We start from the raw sequence: 10,550 nt of genomic DNA on the forward strand, positions 1-10,550 counted from the left end.
CATTCGTGAAAGTTACATCGCGGAGCCCGCATTGCGCGTCTCGTGGAAACTCGTTACACCAGGCTCCGTATAAACAACTGGATTTGTAGCTAACGACGCTCGGCACCGCGATGCAGCTCGGCGATTAAGATTGATGCGCCGTGTTTCTATGCACGGATTGTTTACACGCTGCAGGCGCATGATTTCGCAGGTTTCGCACCATCTGGCGCACAAGTAGCGGTGTACCGTCGCGACGAGCTTCCTCCCGCGACCGCGAGGACCCACTTTCCAGATATCGCAAATACACGTTCAACGAAGCATCGATAAACGATGTCCGGTCGCCTAATTGCCCGTAATCGCTTGGAAATCCCGAAAATGTTTCCCCGCTCCTATATGCTAATACCGAGAGCTATCATCGGGAAATACAACGATTACGAGCGATCCGGTAACAGATCGAAACCGAAATACCATTAAACGTTACATCGACGCGTAGGTTGCGCTTAGGTTCGCGGTCCGCTTCTTGGCGCATCGTTCAAGGAGAAGCGTGTTTTACGCGTCAAACGCCTACGACGTCGTTCCGATGAATAGAACGTTGGAACAATCGATATACAGGTGTTTGTAAGTGTATGGATTTTAGCTTAACGCGAACATGGTAGCTGAAAATTCTTTGGAATTGGCCATGACCCGTTTTGCTACTCGCCACGCGACGGAGGCAACGAAACGGTATCGGTGGCGATCGAACGTAATTAAATGGCACGTCGGTTCGCGCGTCGAGGACCATCTGGCGCCTGCTACCAGTGGAATATGCGAACGCGCGCGAGCATAGCGGTCCGTGGGTCGCGTGTTCCGCAGCATCGAGCTCGCTCTTTCGGTACCGAGATTCCGTTTTCAGGGGACCTACTTTCAGCGGATACCTTCGCGCGGTCGATGAAACATCGCGTCGTTCGATTAAATTCCACGTTCGCGGCTGGACGAATCGAGGAGGCTAACCTCCGCTAATCTCGTGCGCCGTACGATCGTTTGAATAAATTTCAATGTTCTCGCGTCGCAGGTTTACAGCGGCGATTTGCCTCGCAACGAAAACCAGGTACCGTTCCCACGAAGCAAACGCGTAACGAGCAAACGCACGCATATTGAATTATATTTGCGGCGACATTGGATCGGAATGCAATGACCAATGCACCGATGATCAAACGCGGCGAAAAAAGGCTATTAGATTAGCGATAATTTCGAAGAACTCGTAGGATGCGTGGTTTCGTTGCGAATTTTCAATTTTTCGGAACAATGGAAAGTGCGGTGAAGCACTCGGGCGATAAATCATCCACCCATGAGGTTTAACCAGGTTGGCTCCTAAGGCGGTTCGCCTGAAAGATAATCCTGCTGCTTGGAAACGTGCTGGAATCTCGATAAGCCGCGCCGAGACGAGCCTCTCGTGTACGTTCACGGGTGATTGTTAAAAACTTTTTTTCAAGATGAGCAGCGATAACCGGCGGATAGTTGCACGAATCAACGCTTAACCCTGGATTTTTTCACGCCGGTTCCTAAGGGTCCGGCGAAACTTCGTGTCAGCTCCAAACACCGCTGTCGAAGCGTAACATCGAAAGCGTGACCGCGTTGTTCGGTCTAATATCGTCCGTATCCTGTCTCTTTTCGATTAATCTCGTCGCGTAATAAATACGTACTACGACGAAACGAGCGTTCCACTTAGTTTTATACGAAAACGTCTCCGTTGTCTAACGTCGATCGTAGTTCCGTTCGGAAACGAGCGATCGTTCGACGATGTAATCGCGACGCGGTGACTGAAATCTCGCGAAACGAACACCCAAGGCAGTGGAACGCGCAGCTACCGCGGCATCCTCGCTGGAAATAACCACGCCACGGCAACTCGGTCGATTCTTCGATATTCTCGGTAAGTTTCGCGTCCTCGTTCGCGGCCGTGGAACGATAACCCATGGGTCGAGGACAAAAGGCAAGATATTATCTGGCCCACGAAAACACAAACGGAATTTTCAACGAAACGGCTAACTACGATGTTGCAGATATAGGCGTTGTGTAACGACAGGGACTTAACCGGATAGGCGATAACTGGGAGAAGGAAAGGATCACAGGCTGCGGATATCTCGTAAGTACGAACCGCGAAGTCTTAGCTGCGATTCGATGCATTGCCGGCCGCTTCTTGCCGCTTTAAAGGGAATGGGGGAACCTCGTTCGGCCAATTTCGACGAGGAAACGATCGCGATGCGTTTCACGGGGAAAATATTCGACGTTTCTAGAGATAGACACGGTCCGTGGATGGTCCAAATAGCTGGTCGATATCCTGGTGACCCGATTGACCGTCTTCAACGCATGGCCGCGTATGCGGAATATTAATTATCGCCGTATTCAGCGGCAGCACGCCGTGCCGGCGAATCGTATTGACACGGCGGAAGTAGGTCCACCGGCGATAAATGCCACGCTAAACGTCATCGCGATGGCGACACGAATAATTTGGCGCGATAATTGTCCGGCTAAACAGTGGCGAACGTGGCGAAGAACGCGTCGAGCAAAAAGGCATCCACGGAATACCGGCGCGAATGTACCGTTTACGAGAACGGAACGGAACGGAACGGACGCGATAATAGGGAGCGAACGAGCGTCGAGATATCCGACAGGGTTCTGAAAGAGAGCTTTGCGTCGTTCAATCGTATTTGAAGAAACGTTAATTGCATGACAGTGCGGAAATCGTGGCTGCGTCGTTGGCGCGGCTGAACGGTGCAAGGTGCTCGAGCCGTGCGCCTGGAAATCTGCTTAGCTCACGCGTGTATTCTTCTCTCTAGTCGTCTCGGGCTAAAATGTTTTCGCCTATTATCGACGAATTATCGAAGCAGCAAGCTGCGAGCAACGACCGACTCGAGGTTGTCTCGCGAGTGGCTAAATTAAATCGCGCGGAGAGGATCGCGCGATCGGAAGTCGATGATACGTCGAGGGTCGATCAGCGACGCGCCGTTGTTGATTTACGAAGAACGAAACTAGGGTATCGTCGACCGGGGGATGCGTCGCCGAAGCGATAATGGAATCGAAACTACGCATTCGATCGAAGATACATATGGCACGCGGGCGCCAAGACGTATAAAGTATTCATCGCGCCGATCGGTCGTTTAGCTCGGACGAGCGTCATTAACCCGAATAATCTTCTCTCGTATCCGTTTTTGCCGCGTCACGAAAGCGGTCGAGCCGATAATGAGTTCATCGACGATTACGGCAGCGGTACGACGCGGTTCGCGTGCAAATACGCTTATGTCACCAAGTTGGCGGCCAGCAGGTTAGTCGTTTTCGGACCATCTTTATTTCGGTCATTCCGCTCTCCTCTCACCTTCTCCTTCTCTTTCCTCGATCTGTTTCGCCGTCCACGTTGCTCGCACTTTACGTTTACGACTCGTTTGCGCAGCCGAGATCTTGAACTTGACTGGAGTCGAGAGCCCTGAACGCGGCAGCCTTGCCGATCGTTACCGTTACTCGTCATATCAAGCGAATTCCCGCGCGGTCGAAACTAATTACGAGACTTTTCCGCGTCGGCATCGTCGCCAGATCGAATCGCCAAGACCATATACCGGCCACTGCGCGACCCTTCCAGCGGATTCTTTATCGCGCGTGGGAAACCGCGAATAACAAGATTCTCAATCGTCGGTTTGGAAAAGCTCGCGTCTTCTTCTCTGCCGCGCAATTTCAGCGCATTGCGCGCTATGCAAGCCATTCTCCAGACTAATAACGAGGATTAATTGGTCGTGCATACATCGCCGAGGTTAACGATCCGTACTCCCCTCCAACCTGATCTTCGCCTCCTCTGTCGTTCCTTCGGTTCTTTATTTAGATACCGTTCATTAATCACACGTGGTTAATTCTTATTACCTCGTAACCACGTCCGAACGAAAATACATCGCGATAGATAGCCGCCATACAACGTTCCAATGTTTGCAGTCTGACGCGCGTATTTCTAGTATCGCGTTCTACTAAGGCGTTATCCTCCGATTGAAATAAGTCTAGCGCGACGAACGAGGTCAGTGGAGTGGATCGCAGGAAGAAGCGAACAGACGCGGAAAATAGAGTTTTGAGCGCGACGAACCGGGTGATATCCACTCGATACCATAGCTGTCTCTGGACGAACGCTTCGCGTACGTAGATTAATTTCGTCGAACGTCCAAACCATCGTTGCAAATCTCTGCCGATCGTAGATTAACAGACCAGCCACGAGTTCGACGATGTCGAGCGCGTTGGTCGTTTGTCCGACCGTTTTAATCGCCGTTCGTTTAATGCCTAACGTTGATCGAGTCTGCCACGTTTGTCGCCACGATCCATCGCCCGAGATACTCGTCTCTTTGCAGTCGATAAACGCGGACAAATTGCTATTGTAAACTGTAATAAGAAGAAATTGCGTGGATAACGGTATAGACGCGAAGCACTCGTGGAAACGAAATTCAATTAAACGGTAAATTAGACGATAGTTCGCGGGATCGATCCGCGCGTCATTTCCATCTTGACGAACGCTCTGCGAGTAAATTAATCCGATCGCCGGTTAATTTCACGGTCCTTTCGACGGACGATCGCCTTCGCGAAAGGTTAGCCACGATGAGCCTGTCCGATCGTTTCGTTGCTACGCACAACCTACCGTTGCGCGCAAACTCTATTATCCGGTAAATCGCTGCGGCGCGTTCCGGACGATTCAAACGCGATTCGAGGGACGGTGGCGCGTCGAACGCTTTTTCAATTATCGAATCGTCGATTCCGCGAAGCCTCGTTCGTTGTTCGCTAAGCGTTATTTCACTCTCGATCGCGTTGCGCAGGCGGACGTTTAGAACCAGTTCGTAAAGTTTGGAACAGATTCGACGATTGTCTACGCTACGATGTCTCGCTGCATGGGAAAATCAGGGTTCTAAATCACGGTAAACCTGTTGTTCGATGTACTCGAAGCTTTACGAATTTGCGAGCTGCTCGTAAAGCGAAACGATCGATTCGATGGAGTTGTAATCGCGCAGGAAGGTACGATGTCCCAATAACGCGGACGAAACACACTCGATCCACGAAGATCGAACGAGCGAGTCGGTCGTAACAGCGATCGTTTCGATAAAAACGTCGGCTCGAGCATCCTATCTAAATATACACCGGCGATAAACGTCCGTCGTAACGAAAACAGCATCCTGCCGACAACTCGTGGCGAGTCACGTGAAATTCCCGTTCTAATTCTCCCATGATCTTCGATCTCGACGATCCTCGGTACGCGTTCCACTGTTCTCACGCCAGTCGTTTTCTCGCCCCTCCTCGTCTCCGAGATGATAAAACTGGAATTCGTGGGAGGACGAAGGCTGGGTGCTAGCAGGCAGACAAACAGAAAGCGGGAAACGCGGAAATCGCGCGGCGAAATCTCGCGTTCGTCGGCTCCAAACGACTGGCCCATATTCCACCGACTTTCCAACCGACGTACAGTTATCTGGACGCGGTTTCTACGCACCGGCGCTGCGTTCTTTCAGCCGATACCCGAGATTCTTTGGATCTCGTAAAATCGACGGACAACTGTGGCAACGGTTTCGTGCCTCTGTTCTTTCCTTCGTGTCTACTCGACTGCCTCGTGGGCGCGGTGGTATTCAGATTCCTGCGTCTTCTTCGTTTTACAGACGATCCGATGAAACGTATTTTCATAGGTCTTCGTGACTTTTCCGTAAAACGTCGAACCACCGTAATTTCTAACCAGCGCACGAGGCGATTATATCAGAATTTCCAAGTAAAGATACGGGTGGTCGAACGCGGACAGGCATTCCGTGGAATCTTGGCTTCGTTTAGAATTTGAAATTCGCGGATCGAAAGTGCGCAGACCGCCTCGATGTTCCGTTAGTCGAATATCACCGACGTGTAGCTCATCTTTCAATTTCATAGACAACGAAGTCACGTTACCGTGCCAACTACGATTGCCAGCAACGAAAGTTAAAAGGCGACCGCTACGTTTCGTGGCACGACGGCGTGTCCCCTGATTCGCTATCCAGCATTTCAAGCAGCTTGCATAAGCATCGTAATTTCTTCGCGCGAGACAAACAGAATCCCGTACGAAGCGACATTTCCGAGAAAGCGTTGCTCGCTGAGGTGGCCGAACGTCGCTGACGCGTAACCTGTTACGCACGCCTATCACGACCCGTGCACGCGTACATATTCCGCAAATTTCCGAGCGTTCGTTTCCCATCAGCGGCTATTCTAATTGTTAGGCCGTGACGCGTTCCGTGTCACCGGTATTTCAAGCTTCGTCCACCGTTTGTCCCCGTCCATCGCGGTTAATACTCGACGCACGAGAGTTTTACATTCGACGTGCCAACGAACATTCGGCTTCGTGCGAACGACCAGTGCTGTCTTTCTCTTCGCTGTCCGAGCCGCCTTGCCCGATCGAACCGATATACCAGCGAAATTTGACAACTTACGAGTTACCTTTGCCTCTTTCCAACGCTATCGCGTAGTCGCATATCGTTTTCACGTATACCGTTGCCGCTATTCGCGGTCTGACGATGCGTTTTCTCTGCTTGAAGATATGCGTGCGTGATCGAGAGAGAGAGAGAGAGAGAGAGAGAGGTTCTCGAGCAGAGGAATGTCGAGAAATCGTACGATTTCGTGCTTTCGACGTCGATAAGCGGAAGACTGGCGATCGTCGACACACCTAGTTGAGATTTCCGATACGATCGCGGTACAACAGGAACACGAGAAACGCGCGCATACAGGCAACGACAACTATTTCAACCGTATGACGCTAACCAAGCGAACGGAGTAGGCGTTCGTCCGACAGACTCGACATTACCGAATGACTTCCGTAAGTTTCGAAGTAACGGTCTCTGCCTTGCACATTTTAACCCTTGAACGCATATTCTTGCCAGCTAGAAAAGCGAAAACTGCGTTTTTTACGGTTTATGACAATTCGCGCTTCGTTCAAACGAGAATCGAGAAGATATAAACACAGGGGACGTTAAATCGCGGTCGGTACCCTGCGTAGAAAGCGAGAGCGGAACCGACGACAAACTAGCCGAGCATTCGGAAATCTTAATTAAGCGTATCGGGGAAACAGCGGTAAAAAGACGGGCCTCGTAAGAGCCTTTACAACTGGCGATATCATTTCCACTTGCCACCGGCTATACGGTCAGCCACGAACCAGTACAGTTAACTGCAACACCGGGGACTTGAAATATTGCGCGGCTTTTTTGCCGCCGTTCGCGCGAGAAACTAATGGATTGTACGCTGGCTGCGCACCGAGGGCGCGCCACCGACTTCCATTCGAATGCGCGTTTAAGCGTCGTTACCGGCAAAGCCGGTCGTTATTCGTGTAACACGTAGCTCGAGTAACCGATACTCCGCTCCCTCCTTCCTTATAAGCTTCGGTTAAAAATCGTTCGATTCTCCTCTGTCGTCGTTTTCCTCTCTCTCTTTTCTTTTTTCCATCGGCGGCCCCTTCTTTCGACCAGCGACTCTTTCGGATAACTCGAGGCGACGAATAGCAGGTCCTCATCCCGGTTGCGGCGTGATACGCGAATAAGACAGAGAAACGGCGGAATAAAGAGTAGCAGTCCGTTATTTAAAATATCCCGGAATGACCTCGCGGGTCGCGCAACTCGCAGCTCGCGCATTCAGTTTCCGGAAAAATGTCGCCTCGACTGTGTTTGACCCTGGATCGTGGCACGTTCGGAAGTGGCGGAGAATCGTGAAACGATCGCAAATTAAGTTACGCCGCGAGTGTTCGAAGTTAATTTGAGTTCGATCGTACATCGATCGAGTACGTGGTTAGTTTCTAAAATATGCGCGCATCATGCTCGTAAACTTGGCAAATAGTTTCTTTCAACGAGATAGGATCGACCAGATATATAAATAATAATTTGACCTTTGCCATTCGCCTAAATCTAACGTAAGCGCGGGTTACGTGGCTTCCTGGCATCGGACTCGAGCTTCCTCGTAGTTACCTATAAAACGTTCGCCATAACTAATACCACGGTGAATTTTAATGCTTCGTAGGTTAGGCTATGTAGCTACCGATCTCTTGCCACGACTCCGCCGGAGAACGGACACGTTCGACTCTTCCGCTCTGAGAAAAACACTTGTTAGATAGCCCTTAAAAGCCTCTTGTTAGATTAGTCCTGTAAATCGCAGGAAGTCTACCAACGTTTTCCATTCAGCTTCGGTTAACGAGCATCGCTGACCGTTTTTGTCATTTGATAACGGGGCAAAACGATGCGGTTTGACACGCGGCTTTCCACCCACTCCTTTACGTTCGATGTCGATGGCTCGTGTCTCGCAACGAAGATGCCTTGGTCGACTACAGCACGGGTCAGCGCCGCGTGCCTCGCACAGAGGAAAACTCACGCGACAAGAACGCCGTGTTCTCTCGTTTGTATCGGCGATGTTGACAACATCGTGTCGGAAATCTTCCGAAAATGTACTTTAACCAGGAAGTTAAATTTATGTGGAAGATCAGGACGTAATAATGGTATCTTCGGGTCGAACGCGTAACAGGCTCGCGTAGAATCGCGTTTACGACGAATAGGGTAATAATAACCGTGGATCGGGATCGTAAAATTCTTGGCCGTTGCTTTTATCGTTGATACGCAAGAGTTGAATACTCGTCAGTGACCTTGCTGACTGAACCTATACTATGCACGAACGTAAATCCAATCGGCTTTAACGGATCAGGCCTAACTCGATCTTATACGCATTTTCGACCGTAGCTCGTTATTAGGCAAAGTGCTCGCATCTACCGATCGTATGGTCCGACGACTCCATCTCCCGTATTGTCCCGCCAGTCTTCTTCTCAGCTTTGTGCGCATGCTAACGCGTCGAAGAGAAAACTGTACGTACTTAAAAAACTAACATGATTGATGAGGTAGGGTATAACGATTTCTTGATTACGTCGAAGGTTGGCAGAATATATCGATAGATGGTGCGTTAATAATCGTACGATTAACTGCAACGAGGTAGCCAAACACCGTATCGCGAGATTCTCAATACGTGGAACTCCGTTTCGCGCCGTAGATTTCTCGCTCCAACGTTAACTTTTTTTTCTCCGTAATTCGGCGACCGTCTATCGAATCACGGAATAGCTTTATATTCATATAGGGTGTCGCGAGATTTCCTTGTACTTTTCAATCTGGCGAGACTTGGCTAAGATTGGGCAATGCGAGTCGATAGTTACGTCGCTTCGAAAAACGAAGCAAGATTTTCCCTTCGTAGTCAGATGGGATGGCCCATTCCGACGCGAAACCAATACAATGCCCGGAGCAGATCGCTGCGATAATTCCGAACAACCGTTCCACTGTAATTACGATTTCGATGTTCGGTCGACGAAGGCTGGACAAAGTCGAAAGCCTCGGACAACGAATCGAATGTGCCTGCGATAGGTTCGCGACGATACGGCCACCCAGGAAGACAAAAGGACGAACACACGGGGTCGAGAGAAAAACCTGCCGAGACGCGTAGCGCGATTCCTGCATAGTACACACCCACGCACGCGGCCGCGCGTTGCGTCGTCCCGATTACATCGTGGTTTCACGGACTGGCTACGATCGCGTAACCATGCGTCGAGTCGATTAACCTGTCGGTTAGAATCGCGCGAGCGAGCCATAGCTCCGTTTCTATAACGCGATTCGTCGCGTGGGATCCAGCGAGCAGGGTGCTCGACTCGCGCGTACGCGTCTTGGGAAATTGTACGTTGCGCACGCCACTGCGATGCGCGTACACAGGAGTGCGAGTTTGACGTAATAAATTCCACCTTGGCCTCCTATAATTAATACAAAATAAACAATTTCTTATAATTGGATTTCGATGTTTGAGAACCTGGTGTCCTGTTTTTCGAATCTGTAGTAGCGATATCATGTACTCGATAGACGTAATATTTCTTCCTCGTGCGTATAATTAAATTCTAATAAAATTCTTATCGATTCTAACGGCCCAACGATCCTGCTACGAAGTTGACAAATATCTACTTAAGATTCGCGACAGTGGTGTTTCTTCTCTTTCAAACAATTTTCCGACTTTACGTCTCTTCAAAGACGCTCGCGATTCTTTAGAAACATCGACCGCGTATCTTCGTTCTCAGAGGCGTCTTCGCCGATGAATGTTCTCGCCAAGTGACGTAACTGTCATAGACGAAGATTTTTTCGATTTTGAAAGAGAGAATACGCGGATGAGTAACGAGCGAGTGAGGCAGCTGTCGGAACGTTGAGAATCGTCGAGCAAAGCCAATATTTTTCTCGTGGCGTAGAAACCTGCTTCACGCAGAGAACAACCGTTAGAGCACAACTATATGCATATTTTCAGGAAGCGTTCCGTGAAGTATCTAGAAAACGCGCGGAAGATTACGCGAGAGGAGCAAGAAAACTGTCCCAGTCGTGTCAAACGTGTTACGGACTGGTGTCAAACGTGTTACGGACTGGGTGTCAGGACGGCTCGAGGACGTCGTCGTATCGGAAAATGCGCGATTAATTCCAAGCTGACAGTAATTAAAGACAATGATTACAGCTTAACGGCACTGAAAACGTTCGGTGTATGACGTTCCATTACTTCGCGGAGAATTCCAG

The sequence above is a fragment of the Bombus vosnesenskii genome, unplaced genomic scaffold, assembly GCF_011952255.1.
Source record: "Bombus vosnesenskii isolate JDL3184/JDL3185 unplaced genomic scaffold, Bvos_JDL3184-5_v1.1 scf7180000013262, whole genome shotgun sequence".
NCBI classification, from domain to species: Eukaryota; Metazoa; Arthropoda; class Insecta; order Hymenoptera; family Apidae; genus Bombus; species Bombus vosnesenskii.